The sequence below is a fragment of the Manis javanica genome, chromosome 15, assembly GCF_040802235.1.
Source record: "Manis javanica isolate MJ-LG chromosome 15, MJ_LKY, whole genome shotgun sequence".
In the NCBI taxonomy this organism is placed as follows: domain Eukaryota; kingdom Metazoa; phylum Chordata; class Mammalia; order Pholidota; family Manidae; genus Manis; species Manis javanica.
The window spans coordinates 14848504-14868549 of record NC_133170.1 but is presented as its reverse complement, the minus strand read 5'-3'; positions in this window follow the sequence as shown (position 1 = coordinate 14868549).

The window sequence follows — 20046 nt, the reverse complement described above, 5'->3', positions numbered from 1 at the left end:
GTGAGACTGAGCGGTCAGGCACTCCCTCCCTTCTCCTCCCTGCAAAAGTCATTCATTAAGCAGCTGTTGTTTTTAGTTTACAAGAGATGTTTCAACACTGTGTGCTCTGACTTCCCCTCTCTGTTAGTTTTGAGGAAAACCACATTCCTTAGATTCTCCTTTCTTAATTTTTCTTATGCCAAGTAGGCAGGTTTAGACCATATTGTCTGAGAAACTGGACAAAGCCATAAAATAAACAAAATTTGCAATGTTCCTGGCTACCTGCAAAGTCTATTTTGAAATTGGAAACAGAAAAATCTGTAAATCTGAAAACAGGGCACCTTGTGCAAAGTCATGCTTTTTAGGCAGATCTCTGTAAATCTGAGAAAAAAATAAAACCCCAAACAACTTTCGTGACCCGACTCTAAATCTGCCAATTTTCCCATTTAAAGGGAGTAAATGGTTACACAGATATTTCAAAAATCAGATATTGTTTGAGTCAGATAGACTATTTCAGAGAAGCTATACATTAACTGTCCTGCCTGGGGACTGGTGCCAGAAGGTGTCTGTTCCCAGAGCCCAAACAGTCATGAATCAGATCCGTTGGTATCTTGCTTTTTTGGCATCCAACACTCTGAGCACAGAGTGAAAATAGCTCCGTGAGTCAAGACCAGCTGAGAAAGACAAATGAGTGTGTGTGTACACAATACCTGATAACCTATTGTTTTTAATTACAGATCATATGGACCTGAGTTAGGATTATTCCAAATATTTTGATGTTAATTACATTCAAATAAGAAAAATACTCTCATGTTCCCTCTTGTAGTAAAATAAAACATATGATAGAATGTCTATGGTGTATATATAATTTTAAAGAATGTATGAGTATAAACATATACTCATCAATTATGAATGATTATATATAAATGATTATTTGCAAAGCAATTATTTCAAACAAGGAGTTCATTTCCTCATAGAAAAGAACATTACGATTACTACTTACGTTGTCATAACAGCCGTCTGAACCCCATCAAACTAACTGTGGCTGCATAGTATTTGCATATGGTAAATTAAGTACACATATTCCATAAGAAAACAAATTCTGGGTTGCAAAAGATTGAGGCAAAGGTCTGTGTCTGCTCTCAGAGTGACCTGGCAGAAAAAATGGAATGTCCTTTTTCTATTTCCCTTTGACCAGACTCATCATAGGGATGGAGCTTGGGGCTCCAAGGATAATAGGGGAGGGACAGAAAATTTCATGATGAAATGTGCCTGATCATGGTTGGGTGAAAAATGTGGTAGTTTTTAAGAGGACTGGTTTCCAGACCAAAGCAACTATCAAATTTTGAGGAAGTGAGGTTCCCTGCAAAAATGTTTACTAGCCAATTGATATAATACATTAGATGTGTAGGATCATGTTACCTAGGAAACTTTTTTAGCTTTTATTTTCATGCGTACCTAGTGCATAGAACAGAGGGTGTGAAGTAGTCATTGCAGGAAAACCAAACCAAACACTGAATGAACACCACTGAGGAGGGCAATTGATGGGAAATGGGTAATACGGGGGTATTTTTTGACTCAACCTATCGGAAGTCTCCTCTCTGCCTACCATGTCTCCCAGTCAGAAGGTTTCTTTTTTCATGGAAGGGAATAGAATACATCACCTTTGAAACAGAGATGGTCAGCAGAATGAATGCATAGAGTCCAGAGAAAACTTGGGATATTGATCCTGGGAAGCAAAGGACACGTATGTTTTGGGGCCTGGCTGTGCCATTGAGCTAACTGAAGAGAAGTCACTTCAATGTAAGAAGTAATAATATTAAAAAGCACAGACATTTTGCAAAACACTGAAGTAAAATATCTTCTGTAGTTGATATGTAGTAATTTGTATATGAAGTTAACTTTAAGTATATCACAGAATAGGAGTTCCTTTCACAGTAATAAGGGTCCTGAAAGAAGGAAGTGTTATTTCAGTAGATATCAAAAAGGGATAAGAATTGTACAGCACACCCAGAAGATACTCAGCAGACATGAACAGCAGAAGAAAGGCCTCTAACATCTACCCGGAGAATGTTCCCCTTAATCTCTCTGGCTAAGGGCTTTCACTGGTTCCTTATATGAGGATGACTGGAAAATGTATGCCAGAGCGCCCTTGCAGATTGATGTATGTATTTGTGCTGAAGTTAATGAATTCCAGGCCTTCTCAACCATTCTCACTAATCCTTTCTTTATAAATCCCAGAAATACAGACTACTAATGAAATTGATATTTGAACTAAGCTGTCTCTTCGTGTCTTTTATAGTAAGGATTTTGAGATCCAGGGTAGGAAAAGCCAGGTATGTAGAACTCAAAAAGAATCTTGCTCAACAAAATTTGTTTTTGGCCGTCTCTGCTACCTGGTACATTCACTTGCCACCATCAAGGCTGTGTTATTGACTCGATTATCTTCTTATTACTGTAATGCCAAGATCTATTTGTGAACTTAAAATTAATTTGTTTTTTATTGTAAATCTGGAGTTGTGATTATTTCCACTCTTTCCTACCTGAGTTTCCATAGCTGCTATTACCCAAATGATTTAGGTATATCCTCAATTTTTCTTGATTTATCCGGACATCATAAGAAAGAATACTACTTAGGTCTGAGTTACATAAACTTTGCTGACTACATAGCTGGATGCCTACAGATATTGTCAGCTATATAAAATTAAAGAAGTATAAAGGGGTAGAGATCTTAGAAATAAGGCTAGTCTAGTTTCCCACCAAATTAAAGAATCCTTCTATAGGACCTAGACTTGATCATCTAGCTTCTATTTGGACAATTCCTGTGATACTAATGTCCATTATGAAACATCTTGCTCTATTAGACAAGGGAAGGCTCTTCATATGTTCTTCTAAGGTATTTTCTATACTTTCTTATAGTGGTCTTCGTTTAGTGTTTGGGAAACTCAGAATAAACTTTTCATAAGATAGGCCTTCAAATATCTGTAGACAATTAGCACGATTATTCTTTTCTGCCTTAAACACCCATGAACCCACAAAACTTTGGTCTCTGGACATTAATTAGCCTGTTTCACCTCTGGAATGGGTTCAGTTTGTCAAAGTTCCTCTTGCAGGGAGTACATCAGGACTGTTCTCCACAAGTAGTCTGACTTTGGAAACTACGGTGAGATGATCCCTTCTACCTCCACCAACACGGGATTCGAACTCCGTGTCAGTTCATGTAACCTAGCCTAGCAGTACAGTTTTGTGTTCTTGACAGCCTTTTCATATTGTGGTTAACTGAACTGTCTGATCTTCTTTCAGAGCAAGTATTTTCAAGCCTGAACTACTGTATGCTGGAATATGTCATTACTAAATTAAATATAAAATTGTTTTATATTACACATGCTAAATTGCATCTCTTGGCTTCATCAGAGCATTCCATTATTTGGAGATCCTACTGAATCCAGATGCAGTGTATTTACTGTCCTTCCAAGTGTGGTATCAGTTACAAGCTTGCTGAGCCTGCCTACATGTTTTCCTTCAAGTCACTGGTCAATAGCACATGGATTTGGCTTCCTTCTAGGTTATTAGTCCATTAATTTTATTAGTTATTAGGTTATTAGTTTATTACCTGTTGGTTTAGTTATTGCAAAAGAAATGTGTTATCATTGACATTTCTTCATTTCAAAACAGATATTAAGAGCATTTCTATCAAATGTCTTCTTTAATTCAAATGACAGTATTTCCATGACATTTCTTGATCCCTTAATAACTTTGTTAAGAAAGTTAATGAGGTTAGTTTATCATGACTTCTCTTTTGGGATATATGCTAGCAATGTAAGATTTTTTTTAGGATATAAAACTGCAGACATCTGTATCAAACTTACTGAACTTGTTGGAATCCATCCCTTCTGTTCTTAGATAACCAGGAATAAAAATACTTCTGGCACTCCACCCATTCTTCAATTTTCAGAGATTCCAGACATTTGCCTCCAGAATTATATCTGTGCTTTCAGTTCTCTGGGAAGTAATTCACGTGGGCCCAGAGAAAGGAATTTGTTTAAATTAAATATTCTGTGACTGTCATTTCTCCTTCATCAGACTTTACTTCATTTTAAAGCATGATTTCTCGACTTTCTTGACTGAAGAGTGCTGTCTTCATACAGGAAGTGATGACAAAATAGAAGAAAACTGATGCCTTGTCTGTCATTATTTAACATAATATCTTCCTTAAATATTTCATCTCTTTTTCCCTTAAGTATTGTCTTGTTATAATTTAAAATTATCTACATTTTTATCCTTATTTTTTCATGATTTCAGTCTTTTCTGGTCTTTATAACTATTTCAGAAACAATGTTGGTAGTTCCCTGACATTTTTGTATTTATCCTTGCTTATATGTCCTTCTCTATATTTTATATTTTTTAAACATCTCATCAGATCATTTTATTTCTCATTTTAAATACTCAAATTTGTGTTGATAGATTGTGCTACATTCATTTTTGAGTTTCTGGTGACTGACTCACACTTATTTTTCTATCTTTTTTTTTTGTTTTGTTTTCAGGTTTTGGAGTCTAGCATGTGTGTAATCCTATGCATAATATTTCTTTTTTTTTCCCTCTCTTTTACTTTTTAACGGTAGTATTCTCAATTCCAAGACAGCACAAGCATGGATGCCTAAGGACTCATTAATTTTCCCAGAAGTAACTTTTTTTTGGTAGAGGTCAACTAATTTTGCTCCTGGGGCACCCACACCAGTTGGGAAGCAACCCCTCACAGAAGTCTGGGTACCAGCTGTGTAGTGCACCTCTCTGCAGGTGCCTAAGGGACAAACACTGTCAAATGGCAGCCCCTCTTCAAGTGATGCATCCCAGCTCTTCAGGACCCCAGCTCTAAGCTCCTAAGTTTTAATGATCTCTACCCTTTGTTTCCTCAGATTTGGGCAGTGGTAGCTATCTCCTGAAGGTTCTCCTTCCTTAATAAACCTAACGATCCTTTACGTTAAGTTCCCTCTATTAAAATAACTGGAGGAATTTCCTGACTTATAACCCTGAGCCATACAAGCACCATCTGCACAATCACTAAATTCACTCTCCATGTCTTCCTTCCTCTGTCTCCCACAGGCAGTCAGCTTTCTATCTGGAATATTTTGCTTAGCTTCATTCTCAAGTATATCAGCAACACTGAAAAAGCATCACTGGAATCAATATGTTTTATAATATTTGTTAAAGTTCATTGGTGCAGTTTCTGTTCTTTTAATGTTACCTCAGTCTTGCTGTCACCAGACTCATTATTCTGTGACCTCTTTGAATTAGTTTTCTTCTGAAAACTTTCTTTGAATTAGTTTTTTTTTCCTGCATTTTTTATTTACTTATGTCAAGGAAAGTTTATTTTTAAAATGCTGCAAGAAAAAGGGACATTTCCTAAATTTTACATCATCTTGTCAAGCAGGAATAGGAGTGGGCACTTTTAATGAATATAAGTGGGCATCAGCTCAGGAGGAAGCCTGATATGCTGCCAACTGGGTCACTGGAACTGTCCATCTTCTAAGCCTCCGAATAACCGAAACTGTACTGTTTCTCTGACCACTTACCCTTACCAAACTACCTCCAGAAGTGCCACAATCAATGTTTGTTCACAGGAGGGCTGTGAAAATGATAGCCCTAGGGTAGGGTAGTGATTCTCAAAGAGTTTTGTTTAAGGAATACTTTGTACTTCTAAAAATCATTGAGAACCTTGAAAATGTTTGTTCATGTGGTGTATACCTGTCAATATTTACTAACTTAGAAGTTCTGCTTGGGAATGTTTAAAACATTGGAGTTCACTTTAAAATAATAAAAGCAACAAAACAATTCTGTGAAAATGACCCTGATATTTATGCTTTTTGCAAATACCTTTAATGCCTGGCTTAGTAGAAGCTGATTTTCTCTCATATCTGTTCTCCATTTGACTTTTTGCAATATGTTATTTTGGTTGAAGTATGGAGAATCTAGCCTCACACAGATACCTAGCTTGAAAAGGGAAGAGTATTTTAATAATATTTTCAGATAATTGGGGGTATTCTTTTTTTTTAAGTATCATTGATATGCAATCTTGTGAAGGTTTCACATGAACATCCTTGTGGTTTCAACATTTAGTGTGGGTGTTCTTTGATATCACACCATGACTTGGCAAGTGGTAGTTTCTTAAAGCTGAGGGCAGTATAGGATCTGCAAGCATATTAGTGAACTTTATGTACCCAATACATTACGATCCATTGGTCTCTTACAGTTTTACCCATCTTGATTATGTAAAATGATGTATTAGTCATTTGGAAACTCTTGATTCATTGAATTAATGATATATTTCACTATGCAATATAAAAATTACTGTCATTAAAATAACCACTGAGCTCACTTGAAAACTCATTAACTGTTAATAAGTTATCAAACTCATGGTGGCAAATATAAGTTTTAAAAATTCTTATTTTTTTACTTGAAAACTTAAATTTTATTATAGACAGCAAGACTGCCAATTGTTTTCCTTTGATTTTTAAAGAAATTATCAGTTAAATGGCTAAATCTGCCATTTGATAACTATAGCCTGTCTTCTGATCACTCTTTCAAGCAAAAGTGGCATTTCATGGAAAAAAGACATCTAGCTCTGTTTTCAACTCAAAAAATCGCACATGCGCTGTTACTTGAGACAAACCATCATCCTGCCTCATGTAACAGAAGTGGTTTTTGTGGACTGCCTGTGACATCCCTCACAATATTAGAAAGACCGAGACTCAAGGGTCAAGATTTAAGAAAACTCGTAATTTTTACTGTTTCATCAAGAAAATTCTTAACTGAAACCATTTTTAAAAAAATTGAAAGTGTGTAGATATGATGTTTGGTGCAACAGACTTATTTAGTGCTGAGGCACCAGCAGTTTTGGCCACCTTTGCTTTTGCAACCTCAGTGCACATGTTGACCTACTGAAAAAGGTGAATAACACCTTAAGATGATTATAAAAATAGTTTTAACCTCATGAATGCCTGCAAACCTCTTAGGGAACCCCACCCCCACCCAGAGATCTGCAGAAGATACTTCAAAGACTGCTACCTAGAGCAATGTGTTGATTCCACCCACTATCAAAACTCTAAGATACTAATTCATATCATAGTTTAAAAAAGCACACATACTTTTTCCAATTCTCAATCATTAATCAATCTGAAATTATTCACTTTTAATAATAGTGATATTTAATACTACACCTCAGAGCTAAAATTGCAGTAAATGACCAAAAAGCACAGGAGAAAATAGCACATGTATTTGTCATAGTCTGGTCATCAGAAAAAAAAAATAACTGGAAAGATTATGTTTTCCTACATACCTATCATGTACATATAGTTGGCACTGGAAATTAGGGAGCTGTTTCTTTTTCCTTTACATAGATTTATTCTCATTATATTTGTCTCTTTACCATTTTAGGTAGTTCACTTGTAATATTGTTATTATTAAAATTTTTCTAATCTCATTAAAGTCATGAGTTCATATCAATAAGTGGTAGTGCTTTTGAGTCTAAGCAAAACTGTATAAAGTTTATTTCATTATATTCATGATAGGTGGGAGACTCAAGTAATATTTTCCCATTCTGACAAGGGCAGCTAGAGTCTATGCTTTTTCTCAAAGAAAGGAAATTCTCTTTACAAAGTGTAGTAAAAATTGAGCTTTTATTCTGAATTTGCAAATCGTTTCCTTTCTTGACATACATGTGAACTCCTGCAGTCATAAATCTTATGCTCCTAAAGGAAAGTGTGTGAGTTCACTGTCTTCCTTTATTCTCATACACATATAAATCCAGCCTATTCATGCTTTCTAGAAGTTTGTACACACTTTTCAAAATAATAGTGATGAACAATGGACTGAAAAAATAGGGAATGTTGTAGAGTAGCTGTAATTTCTACAATGCTCAGCAATAGCACAACCTGGGAGAATGCAATCTTCCCAGAATCAGTTTTATTTTAGATGAGAACAATCTTAGTAAAATCTGATAAGTTAAAAAAATAAAACCCTCTGGCTACTTCAGATAAAGTGGAAGGAAAACAAGCTCTTTCAACTTCCTCTTATTTTAAGGAAAGGTCACAGGGGAATCATTTGATTTTGCAACTTTATGATATGCTTAGATGAATTTCAGTACTTTACAGATTTTCACTGTAAACTTTAAAATCTTTAAGGAGTTAGAGTGACTGCATACAGCACACATGGCGAAAATGCTCTTTATAAGTAACACTAATCATTGATATAATATTTGTATCTTAGAAAGTCTTTAGTTATTTGAGCATCTCATTAGAAACCCTGTGCTTGGGGTAGAAACTCTTGGCATTTTTCACCTGGTAGAGCTGATTACCTTTGGTTTGTTTTGTTGAGACCCCAGCAGTGTGCAGCATTGCCTAAAGCTGCTGATGCACAACCGAACTGCGGGCTGATGGCAAACAAAATCAGCTGAGATTCACCTAGAATCCAGCTGGCAAAGCTGGGGCTTCCCTTTGTTGCAAAGGCATCAGGAGACCCCTCAGTCTAGGGGCAAACTGCAAACTCTTGACAAGCCATGCAGGGTGTAATTATGCTGAGAACACCGTAGGCAGCCTTAATCTTTCCACAATGATGTGATGGTGCTGTATTTGTTTTTGGTTTTTTGGAAATGCCCAGAAAATAGTGCTTGGAGTCACCATCAGTGATCAGTGCTTGTGAAATAGTGCTAGGAACCAACATGATAATATGTACAAGCAACAAACGGTGTTAGATTTTAAACAGAAGAGGTTAGATAAACAGTTTCACAAAGGACAGTTTCCCCTCTATAGACATCTTCCTAAAAATTTCACTTTACATTAATCTCTGTTGTTTTCTCTATCTTACATAATCATGTTTGCATCCCGTTTTTTTCCCACATATGGCTTTCCTTTCCTTAAAGAGGGAAATAAAAGTGTTGCCTTGCAAAAAAATTTTTTTTTCTCTCTCACTTTTTCTGTGTTGAGACGGCAACAAAACCAGCTGTTCACAGAGGCCGCTCGGCGCGTTGGAAATGTGTGTCAGCAGAACACATTCTGTGCTTGGGCGCCAGGGTAAATTGAAGGAGAAGCCAGCTGGGGCTACTGGTTCTGGGAAGCAGGGCGGCGTCTACGTCAGTGCCTCCCTTCCTGCTCCTGCCCAGCCGCCCTTGTTCCCCCTGCCTTCCTGAGCGCCGGTGCCACGGAATTTTGAACTCACCCATTATTAGTACATTCATCGTGAGGCTCCAGTGCAAATCCTAACCTGCAAGGAAGAACAGAACCTGCTTCTTATCCTTCCATCAGTGATTTTCAAACTTTGGGGTGGTGTGTAAATAAATCGTCTGAGACATTGTAGGTCCCAGGTGAGGCACAGGATCTTTGTTTTTATAAACACAAAGGAATTCTGACGGAAGTGATCCCAAGACTAACTTTGAGAAACATTTAGAAACTCTATTTGCACCCGCTTCCCAGGACATCTTCTAACCTTGGGATGGGGTCAAGAGGAGTTGGAAAAGCTGCCCAGGTCAGTCTGAGTCAGCATCCATTCTCCTTGACAGTTTTATCTCTAGACCAGGAGTTCTCAGGCCTGACTGTACCGTGGAATCACCTGGGGACACTTTTTAAACTGCAGATGCTCAGAACCACTGCCCACCACCCTCTGCCCCTGCCAAAGATTCTGATTTACAAGGCATTGCTATTAAAAAAAAAAAAAACAACTCCCCCATTGGCTTTAATATATAGATCTGTAGTAGAGGTTCTCAAAATGTGGTCCCAGATCTCCATTACCTGAGCATATGTTAGAAAGGGAACTTTTAGAGCCACACAAGACCTACTGGATTGGAGCCAGCAATCTCTTGTTAGAGGAGACCTCTGAGTGATTCTAACACATGCTGAAGTTTGAGAAGTACTGCTCCAGACCAAACTTCTTCAAACTCACATCTAAATGGACATTTAGATACTACTATTCCAGTGACTAATCGATCAGCTTTGTGTTCCATCTCCTCCACATTAGAAATTTTTTGCACACACACCTTACCAAAGAATCTACTCTCATTCCTAACATAAAGATTTATTTGCTATAAGAATATTTAATAACTTACGGTGAGATAGAAATAATAGAAAACCCCTGAGAGATGTAGGGTCCAGTTAACCTTGCTGCTCATTATGATAGCACTTTGAGAGTCAGTATTCTTCCTAAAATAAATGTATGAAAGGCAAAGGTGAGTAAAATGCTGAAAGACAGATGATAAGTCCAGATTTGTAGTATTTTTCATTTTGCCCCCTAGTATTACCTGGAAAGGATAGAAAACATGGAATTAAATACATTAAGCGGCCTTCTAAATGTAGTGGATTCTTTTCAAATCCAAGTTTTAAAGTTTAATAAAGTAGTCACACTTGGTAATTATATAGTAAAATATATTTATGTAAGATTCTCAGAGCCTTACAAGTATCAAAATAATTTAATCTGTACAACAACATTTGAGGAAGGTGTAATATTAGAGGAAAGAAAGTGAGCCTATGCTCTCAAATACTACATTATTTAGGGAGAAATTACAGCTGATTAGTTCTTTAATGTTTTGAAAATGTATTTTGTTCAAAACCACTTTTTTCCTCATGACCTCAATTTTTCTTCCTGTCTCCCTGGTGTCTCTTTTTGCATTTGTTTGTAATTTTGTTGTTGTGTCTTGAGAAGAACATTTTATATCCCTTCTGTTTATGACTTGCAATATGACTTTTTCTGTTTTTAATCAGTTAGGAAGGTAACTGAAAAAATCTGCCCTTTCATTCACAGGATGTTTTGAGTCTTTTGCTTTCTTTAAGTTGAGATATTTGAATAAGTAAAGAGAGGAGAAAATATTTCACTTTCAAATTTTCCAAGGCACCGTTAGCAGCTTCCTCTGCTTCTTTTGAGAGAGATGCATTTGGCTCTTTTAAGGAAATCTCCCCCAAATTTAATCCCTTTCCCAGGACTTGTTTTTAATCTTATTTATTACATTGGTAGTTTTCTACATATTGTGGGTTTGGCAAAATGGTATACAGAAAGGGCAGAAAATGAATCCCCTGATTTTTGACAATCTGTGTCAAAAAAACGCAGAGAAATCCAAACTGTCGGGTGTCAGAAGAAGTCTACATCTTATAACTTCTTCACCCAGGTTCTAAGTCTAGTGCTTTTGAATAAACCTTCAATTTTCCTATTTATGATTAGCAGTGTGGTGGTCTCTCATACCACAGCCTTTTTTTCTTTTCCAGAAAAAAAAAAGGATGAGAACAAAGGAGAATGAGAGAAAAATGTTTTTTTTTTAAATCTGAAACTGTGCACACAACAATTATATATTGAAAGATTAAAATGAACTCAATGATATGTAATAGATAACTTCATAGGTCACATGTCTGCTCTTGTAATGGCTGAGGATGGAAAATTTCTCTTTTGGAGCTCTGATAGTAAGATAATTGATTAATCTAACGTCCTATATTTTCAACATCACTTTTTATCCCTTTAGATATTAATTTCTTTTTACCTCTGGGCACATCTAAGTTTCTACAGGGAAGTGTGGTGTTGGGGACTAGACTGGTTGGAGGGCCCACCTTTTGGACAAATCCTCAGGTATTCACTGCCCTCCCTTTTGAGTTCAATAGCATGGTGCTTGTGAAAAGTCATTTATATATCCTGATACAACTGAAGGGGCCCAAGTTTTGGAAGGCTTGTTGACCTAAGTGTTAATTCTGATTATGATAACTGCTTGCTGTATGACTAAGGAAAATTACTTAACTTCTCAAACATCCATTTTCTACCTGTTGTGGGGAAAATGGGAGTTCCTATGGCCGGGATCCTCACCGGATGATGTAACTAGCCTGCTGCTAGGCTAATGCTTGCACACCCGTGGAATGAGCTATTATTGACTGAGTCACTATATCAAGAGCTCTGCCCAGAGCTCTGGGCAGAGGCAGAGACGGAGGTGGATTACAGGCCTGCAGACGGCTGGATGCAGATGGGATTCTAGTGCTCGACCTGCCACCAGCAAAATAAAGCCGGGTATGAACCCTTTTCCCATAAGAATGTTTTGTTGTCATTTTTCCATCTCACCAAATCCATAGCGAACTTGCCTGGGGCTGAACCCCTCAGGCAAGACAATGTGTAAAGACACAATCTAAGTATCTACTTTATAGGGTTGCCATGACGAGTCTATGATTAGTGACAACGGTAGTAGCCCCAAATGAACATTACAGTAGCCAAACCCTCTTCTGAAATGCTGAGCATGATGCTAGATCAATGGTGCTAGACTGGTTTCTAGTGAGAGTTATGCAGATATCTCAAAGGATCGAATCTGGCTTAAAATCATGGAGATCTGTGGATCTGCACTCCTTTAAGGATGTTTTCGTATGACTTGGCTGTGCTTTGTCTAGATCGACGTTCTCGGCAATGTGTGACTATATGCCTAACCTCAGTGTATGCAAATGGCCAAAGGCCTGTATGTTGTTAGGAATTCTAATTGAGTTTTATATGTAAAGCTTTTCCTGCCACTATCAACATTTCATCAGTACTTGACCAATCTGGTTTTTATCAGTTCAGAAACATAGCTTATCTGTAGATAGCCAGAAAGTGAGCGGAATATCTCCAGGGGGAAAAAAAATTATACTTTCAGATTAATTCTGTTTTAGAAAACAAAAAATAACAGGAGTTAGTAATTTATGGCCAAGGAATGCAAACGCTAGAGAGTCAGCCTTACTGGGGAGATGCAAAAGAATATTCAATGTATTGAGTTCTTTATTGTAAAGCGGAACTTGATAAAGTTGTGTCTTTATGAAGGGACAGATTTTACTAGGCATGCTGTACATTCAAAGTGATGAAAAAAAGGTTAAACACTTTTTTTCCTGTTCTTTGCATGTTATTCTCCTATTGTTTCGAAGTTAGGTATTACCACACCACCAAGGGCAAGGGCAGAGTATAGAAGATCAGCTACTTAGATGAGCCAGAAGTGGGTAATGCACCCTGATGACCCACATCTGTTCTCTTCTTTGAGCCAATTCCACATAATGTGAATGAGTCAGAGAAAAACATGCTGGTTCAGTCACAGCAGCTCTTTCCCTTCATCTTAGTAATGCCTGGGACATAGAGCTGGAAATGGCTTAAAAATATGTATCTACTCCTTTCCCTGCCTGAAGGCAAGCATATGGCAGTCACTATTTTCATCATGAACTATCTCCTAGAAAAAAGATTTTACAACTTCCTTGGACACATTCAAGTGTCTAGAATCCACACATTGTAATTTATCCATTCTCTCTTTTGTCATTTTATCTAAATTCTGGTTGCTGAAATGTGTACTTATTTAACCTCACCCGGCTTTCAGCTGAAAGGAACTGCCACCCTTCCTTCCATGTAGTTCAATACTGTCACTGGCTAGGGAGTCTCAAATAGCATGGCATTTAAAATGTCATGGTGGTGTATTTGTGGTAAGAAGGTTATGGCTCATATATTGACAGCTATTTATCTCTGTAAAAACATATAATGTCTGTTTATGTGGCCTCCTTGGGTGTCCTTGGAAATTCTTTTTTACCTATGAGTTGTGGAAAGAAGTACACAGTGGAGAATAACAGGGAGTTTGCATGTTTTCTGCTCCCTAAAACTAATGGAACATTTTGCTTGAGTTTGTGCCTCTTACATAGAAGCTTCATAGCCTAGGGAAGGAATGCCTCCAACCTTTCCTAAGGGCAGAATTGCAGCCCTAAAGTCGTTTGGTGGTTTTCCTGCCCAAGAGTCTCTTGTTGTAGAAGGCTTCAAATTGTTTAGTGGAAAAATAAAAGATTAAATATGGATATAATAAGAGTATATGGAGAGAAGGAGGGAGTCTTCCTAAACACAGTTTCTAAATCTGATTATTAACTGATGGCATTTACAAACACACTCATCGCTTCACAAATGTGAAAGTAATGTTATCTGTTTGGGGGTGAGAAGGTGTGGTCTCAGTCACTTTTTCCTGTGTCTAACATGTTCCTCAAGCCCCTGGGTCAATTATGGGAAGAGCTAATGGGAAGTAAAGAATAGATGGAAAATGAGGCCAGTGAACCCAGAAACATGTTTGCTCAGCTCAGATCCCATTCTCATGAGCAAATATACTGAAGCCTTCATTTCTTTGCCACTGGGGCCTTAAAGCACATTATGTCCCAAGTGTTAACAACTCATATATGTTTAAGGATACTCTGCTTCTCTTTATTTGTTGTTACTTGTAGATATAATTCTTGGTAAAGTTATATAAGCAAATTAGGGCTTTTGTGGTTTGCAAGTGACAGAAATTTAATTCAGTCCTGAGATAAACATGCATTTATTGACTCCAGAAGGTGGATATGACTGTAGGTGTGATCCAGACATTTGTCTTCCCACAGCATTCTCCAGGTTCACTCTTTTTCTCTCTGTCTTGACTTTGCTTTCTTCTACATGGGCTTCACTCTAAGAAGGATCTTTCAAGTTAGAGACAGGGTAACTAGTTGGACTCCCCCACCCACCGACTCCTCCAGCTTCCTTCCACCCCTGCACACATCCTTGCAGTGTCACAAGACCAAAGGAAAGAGCTTTGCTTTGCTGACGTTCTCAGAAGTAGTCATGTGACTTTGACTTCTTTGCCTGGATTTGACCACATAACCTTCCCTGGATATTTCAGTGGACTGTTCAGTGAAATATATCGGAAGGGGCCCAGTTTCTCTGGTCCAGAGCATCTCAAGGTGGTGGTAATAATTGGTAGCCAGTGTGGAATGGGAAATCTGTCAGGTGAGAAGACCCTGAACAAAGAAATTTGGTTTCTTTTTTTATTCAACTTTTATTCTTCCCCTTATGAGAGAGAGGGTCACCATGTATAGTAGAGTATAAGGCAAAAAAAACCCAAACAAACCTAAACTCTCTTCAACAAACCATTACCACTGGCCCAATGTATGGTTTGGGGTTCGAAATTCTTGTTGCATTGTACTTTGATCATCTTTCTTTTTCAGTGCCTATGCCAAGACTATGGAACCTCCCTTTATCTGTCATTCCATTGCAGAACCTATGAATTATCCATTTAGTCTATGTAGGGGATTCCCGTGTGCCAGCAAGCCTATCTCTGGCTTACCATGAAAGGTCAACTTCAAACATATAATTAATTACCCACAGGAAGGTCAAAATATTCTTACCAGAAGAGAAGAAACTGGGAAGAAAAGGAAAGATATCTATGTCCATACATATTAAAAATAGTATTTGATACTATTACCAAAGCCAGTGTATTTTCAATTTATTTCATGATCAATGGCAAAGTGGAAAATTTTGTATATAAAGATACTTGTGACTAGGGAATCTTTGTATTATAATGTATATTTCTTTACATGAATATTTATGTTAATTTTTTAGGTTTGAATCTGATTTTGCCAATTTGACCTGTTTATTGTTTCTATTGTATATTAGAATTTCTGGAGAAATGTAACCAATAGGATGTTTATATATGTAGAAAGATATTTATTTTAGGGATTGGCTAACACAGTTATGGAGGTTGACAAGTCCCCAAATCTGCAGTGAGCCACCACAGATCCAGAGAAGAGACCATATTGCTATTCAAGTCCAGAGGTTATCTGCGGAATTCCTTCTCACCCCTAGAGGTTAATCTTTTGTTGCATACAGGCCTTCAGCTGATTGTAGGAGGCCCACCCACATTATGGATGCCAATCTGCTTTACTCAAAATTCACCAATTAAAATGTTCATCTCACCCAAAAACAGCTTCACAGAAACATCCAGAACAATGTTTGACTAAATATCTGGGAATCATGGCCCTGCCAAGGTGACCCATAAAATTAACCATCACATACTGTATTGTATTATGCTGTGGCACATAAGGTTTTCTTAATTTGTGGTTATTTTCATGATCTAGTGATTTACATACTTTTTGGAGCTTTATGTTAGATTTTGTGACTGTGAAATCTTCCTTTCCATAGTTCCCTACATGAAAAATACATGGTGTTTTATTGCTGTACAGCTAAAGTGAATTCAAAATTAGTGTTGTTTTAAGAATTTATTGAAAATAGTAGTAGATGACCTCTTGAAATTTTAATAGGAAATCTGGGATATTATAACCAAGGTTTGGAATATGTTTTAAAAGCAAAAATTCTTCTAGTTAGTAATGTTTTTCCTAAAGCAGAAAATATTAAAGACATTGAAAATGAGCAGGAAAAAGTATTCCGTGTTTTCTAAGGACTAGCAGATTGTAAAAAAGGGAGAAGGTAAACCTCATGGTTCCCGTGATGGTTTGATAATGACCAACTAAGCCTATTCATTCATCAAGTACAGGACATACTGCCCCTTAAACGCTCATTCACATCACTCCCACTTCCTGAAAGTTTTCAGCAGGGAAATTCGCTGTCTGAATCAATAGCTGCTGTTCTAATATATTTCCTTCCAGAATTCTGGAACCAAAACAATTTGGGCACTTACAGCTTGGAATCTGTTGCAGATCTTAGATGTATTTATCTATATGTGTTGTTTTCTTATTGTTTTCAATAAGTGCGTCTATTCAGTGTTTGAAGTCTCATTGAAGAGAGAGAAGTGGAATATGTTAAGCATTTATGTACATATATCTTTACATATCCTACATATGTGAAGATACAAGTGAGTTTGGTTAGGGTGAAATGTTGTGACAGTTAATGCACATTGGCTATTATCCACTCTGGGTACCAGAATTTTGACTATGGTAACTTGCTACTGCAGATATTTATTAATGATACCATTTGAAGAGGTCTTTTAATTCCTACTTTAGGGAGACAATGAATATGTTAAATTAAAATGGCTGAACACATGCAGTGGAATGGAAAAGACATTTATTTTACTGTGGGCATAAGCATAATGATAAATAATAGAATTGTTCTGATATTGATTTCTATTATGTCCTCATTTTAGAGTAGGTGAAATTTCCTTAACCTGTGGCTAAGAGAAATATCTTTGTTCTCATCCAGGTACAACCTGCACCCCTCCCAACACCCCCCACCCCAACCACGCACACACACATAATCCTTATTCCTATATTGCCATTTCTAAGTACAAACTCATGCTGTTCTGGGCTAAGATAATAGAGTCAAGTTCTGCTTTTCAGCCTGCCTTCTGCCTCAGAAATTTACCTCAAGAGTAACTATCGATTTTCTCACTAAGAAGGTTCATTTCTCCATTACTCTTGGAAAAATTTCTGTTCTTAAATGCATATTATCTTGGGCCATCTCTTCTTCTTTGCCAGGACCCACACATTTTATCTTGCTTTTCTGTGCTTTTTATGTATGTCTTGTGCACAGCTAACTCCCAACTAACTGCAATATCGCATTCCAACACCAATTCTCAGACACTATCTGTTGTCCTACACCGAGCTGAACTGAATTAGAACTCAATTCTTATACTAACTACCTAGAGTTAGTACTGACCTCACAAGTTAAGGACAAAGTCCTTCACAAGACTCCCCCCACTTCAGACACCAGTCACAAATTTGTGTGACTCCAAGCCACCCTCACTTCTGCTCACTGGCTAAAAACTTTAGGGTTTCCCTTAACTCTCTCAGGTTTGATAATTTGTTACAATAACTCACAGAATTCACTGAAGGTGCTGTACTTAGGTTGCAGTTTCATTATAAAGGTTACAGATTAAGAATAAGCAAATGAAGAAAGGCATAGGGCAAAGTCAGGTGGTGGGGGAGAATGCCGAGCTTGTGTGCTGTCTTCTGTAGTCTGGACACATCATTATCCCAGCCCACCAACATGCTTACCAACCAGAAGGCTCCTCCAAGCCCCTGTGTCCAGTGTTTTTATTGGGGTTTCATTATGTAGGCATGATTAATTGAGTAAATCACTGGCCATCTGATTGGACTCAATCTCCAGCCTCTGTCCTCTTCCTAGAGGCTGAGTTGGTCCAAAGTTCTAACCCTCTAATCACACAATGGGTCTTTGTGGTGACCAGTGCCCATTTTAAAGCTATTCAGGAGTCTACCATGAGCCACCTCATTAGCATAACAATGACATACTGAAATTTTACTCCAGAAATTCCAAGGATTTTTGAAGCTCTGTGTCAGGAAACAGGGACAATTACCAGGTATATGTTATATGTGTGTGTGTATAATACATTTGTATATAATCATACCATAAATAAATTGCCATTTTGATCACTATTTGTCACATGGTTAGGAAAACTTAAATTTTCCCACTTTTGGTGACAAAATCCTGCCTGGATTCCAAACTAAAAATGGTTTTCCCATTAGTTAGAAATATGCATGACATGACATTTCTGCTGAAACAGCTAAATATTCTTTCCTAATAGGTCAGGATTATTGTTTAGCTCTTTCATGACCTTCTCTCAGGTGAAATGTAAAAGTACTTTAAAAAATTAAGTATTTATGTTTTCTTTTAAGATTTTTCATGTTTTCAATAACTAACTACAGGTAAAGATTTAACTGATATTTAAATATTTGTGATCTCCTATTATGTACAAGGCACTTCGCACATTAAAATGGAAAAAAAAAAACTAAGTTCTTTTCTCTCTAGAGCTCAAATAGGAGTTTAATAGCTGATTAGTAAAATAGTGTCAGGGGTTTTCAAATTTTATTGCCTTGCAAGCAGAACCACTCTTATTGAAGGGTAGTCTACAGCCCTTCTTAGAACCTCAGGACTTGAGGGACATAGCACAAAAATAGAACCAGTACAGGATACATTACAAGGGATTTTTCAAGGCAAAATACAACTGACTAAACTAGCCAGAGTAGATGAAGTGCTCTGAGATTAGAGAAATGAAAGAGCACAGGAACTTGAAGTCCTCCGGGAGGCCACGGTGGGTAAGGGAATTGAGTAGGAGAACAGAAAGCCTGTGCGGGGGGAGGAATAAGGAACAGAAGGAGCAGAGAAGTGGAAACTCCTTGAAGACACTGTAGCCTATTCTGTATTTTAGCTAGAGCATAACGGATATATAGAAGACCAGTAATATATGGAGCGGTATTCCGTTTGTTTGGCAAAGAGAAGAATGGGAGGTTTTTAAGAGGATGACTTGTAGGACGGCTGGGACAGAGAAGGCATGCAGGCCAGATAACAGTTTCAAAAGCATTTGGAAATGTTTTGGCAGGCGATAAGGATTCCAACCAGGAGGGATAGTATGAATGGGAAGAGCGGTATAGAGACATGATTAACTTTGAAAAGGACATAGCTGCAGGACTTGGCAAGTGGAAATGAAGACATACCAGAAGCCTGAGGAAAGTATAAGATCACAATTGGCCATCAGATCATACATCTTCAGGCAAAAAGAGAATGAATAAAAATGTGAGAGGCTCTTCTTTTGTAATGAACTTTTCAGGTTTATACAACTTGGAGAAAATTACAGGGTTTGGATAATTTTTTGCATCAGTTTGTGAGAACATACGGTGGCTTGAGACTGCATTGTGGCAGCAGATCTCTTTGATAGTGTACACTAATATCAAAACCCCTTCCTTCATATCAGGATTACAGACAGAAATAAAGACGTGACATTCGCAGGACAAAGAAGCTTGTCTTTTTTGGTCCAGTACTTTCTGGAGCGCTTAGAGCATTAAAGCAACATCTGGTCAATACTTGCTTTATAAAACCAATTAGGTAAGCAAACATTGACTTTAATGGCATTCTCACAGCTAAAAAGCATATTTCAAAATAAAACAGGAAGGCAATTCTTGTTTAAGGTAAACATTTTGAAGATGATTGCTTATTTCCAACATTACACTGAAACTACCCGGTAGTTTCTCTTGTGCATTACCCCCTAGCTGGCTGCTGGGTCTCACCTCTATATAAAGGCTGTAGGCAAGAAGCCATTCACTCAAACCTTTGGCTAAACCCTCTTTTTTTTTCCAAGGCACTGGCCAAACAATTTTTCAAAAGCAAAGATGTTTTGTGGGTGGACCCATTGATGTACTAAGCATACTGTAGTCTGTGGGTTCTTTTCCTTGGACTCTGAATAAATTGAAGAGTTTGGTTTATTGCTGGTTAATTACTAGAAGCTTAAGATTAATTGCCATACTTTCATACCATTAATTCCCTTTACAAAGATGTTGGTTGGCTCAC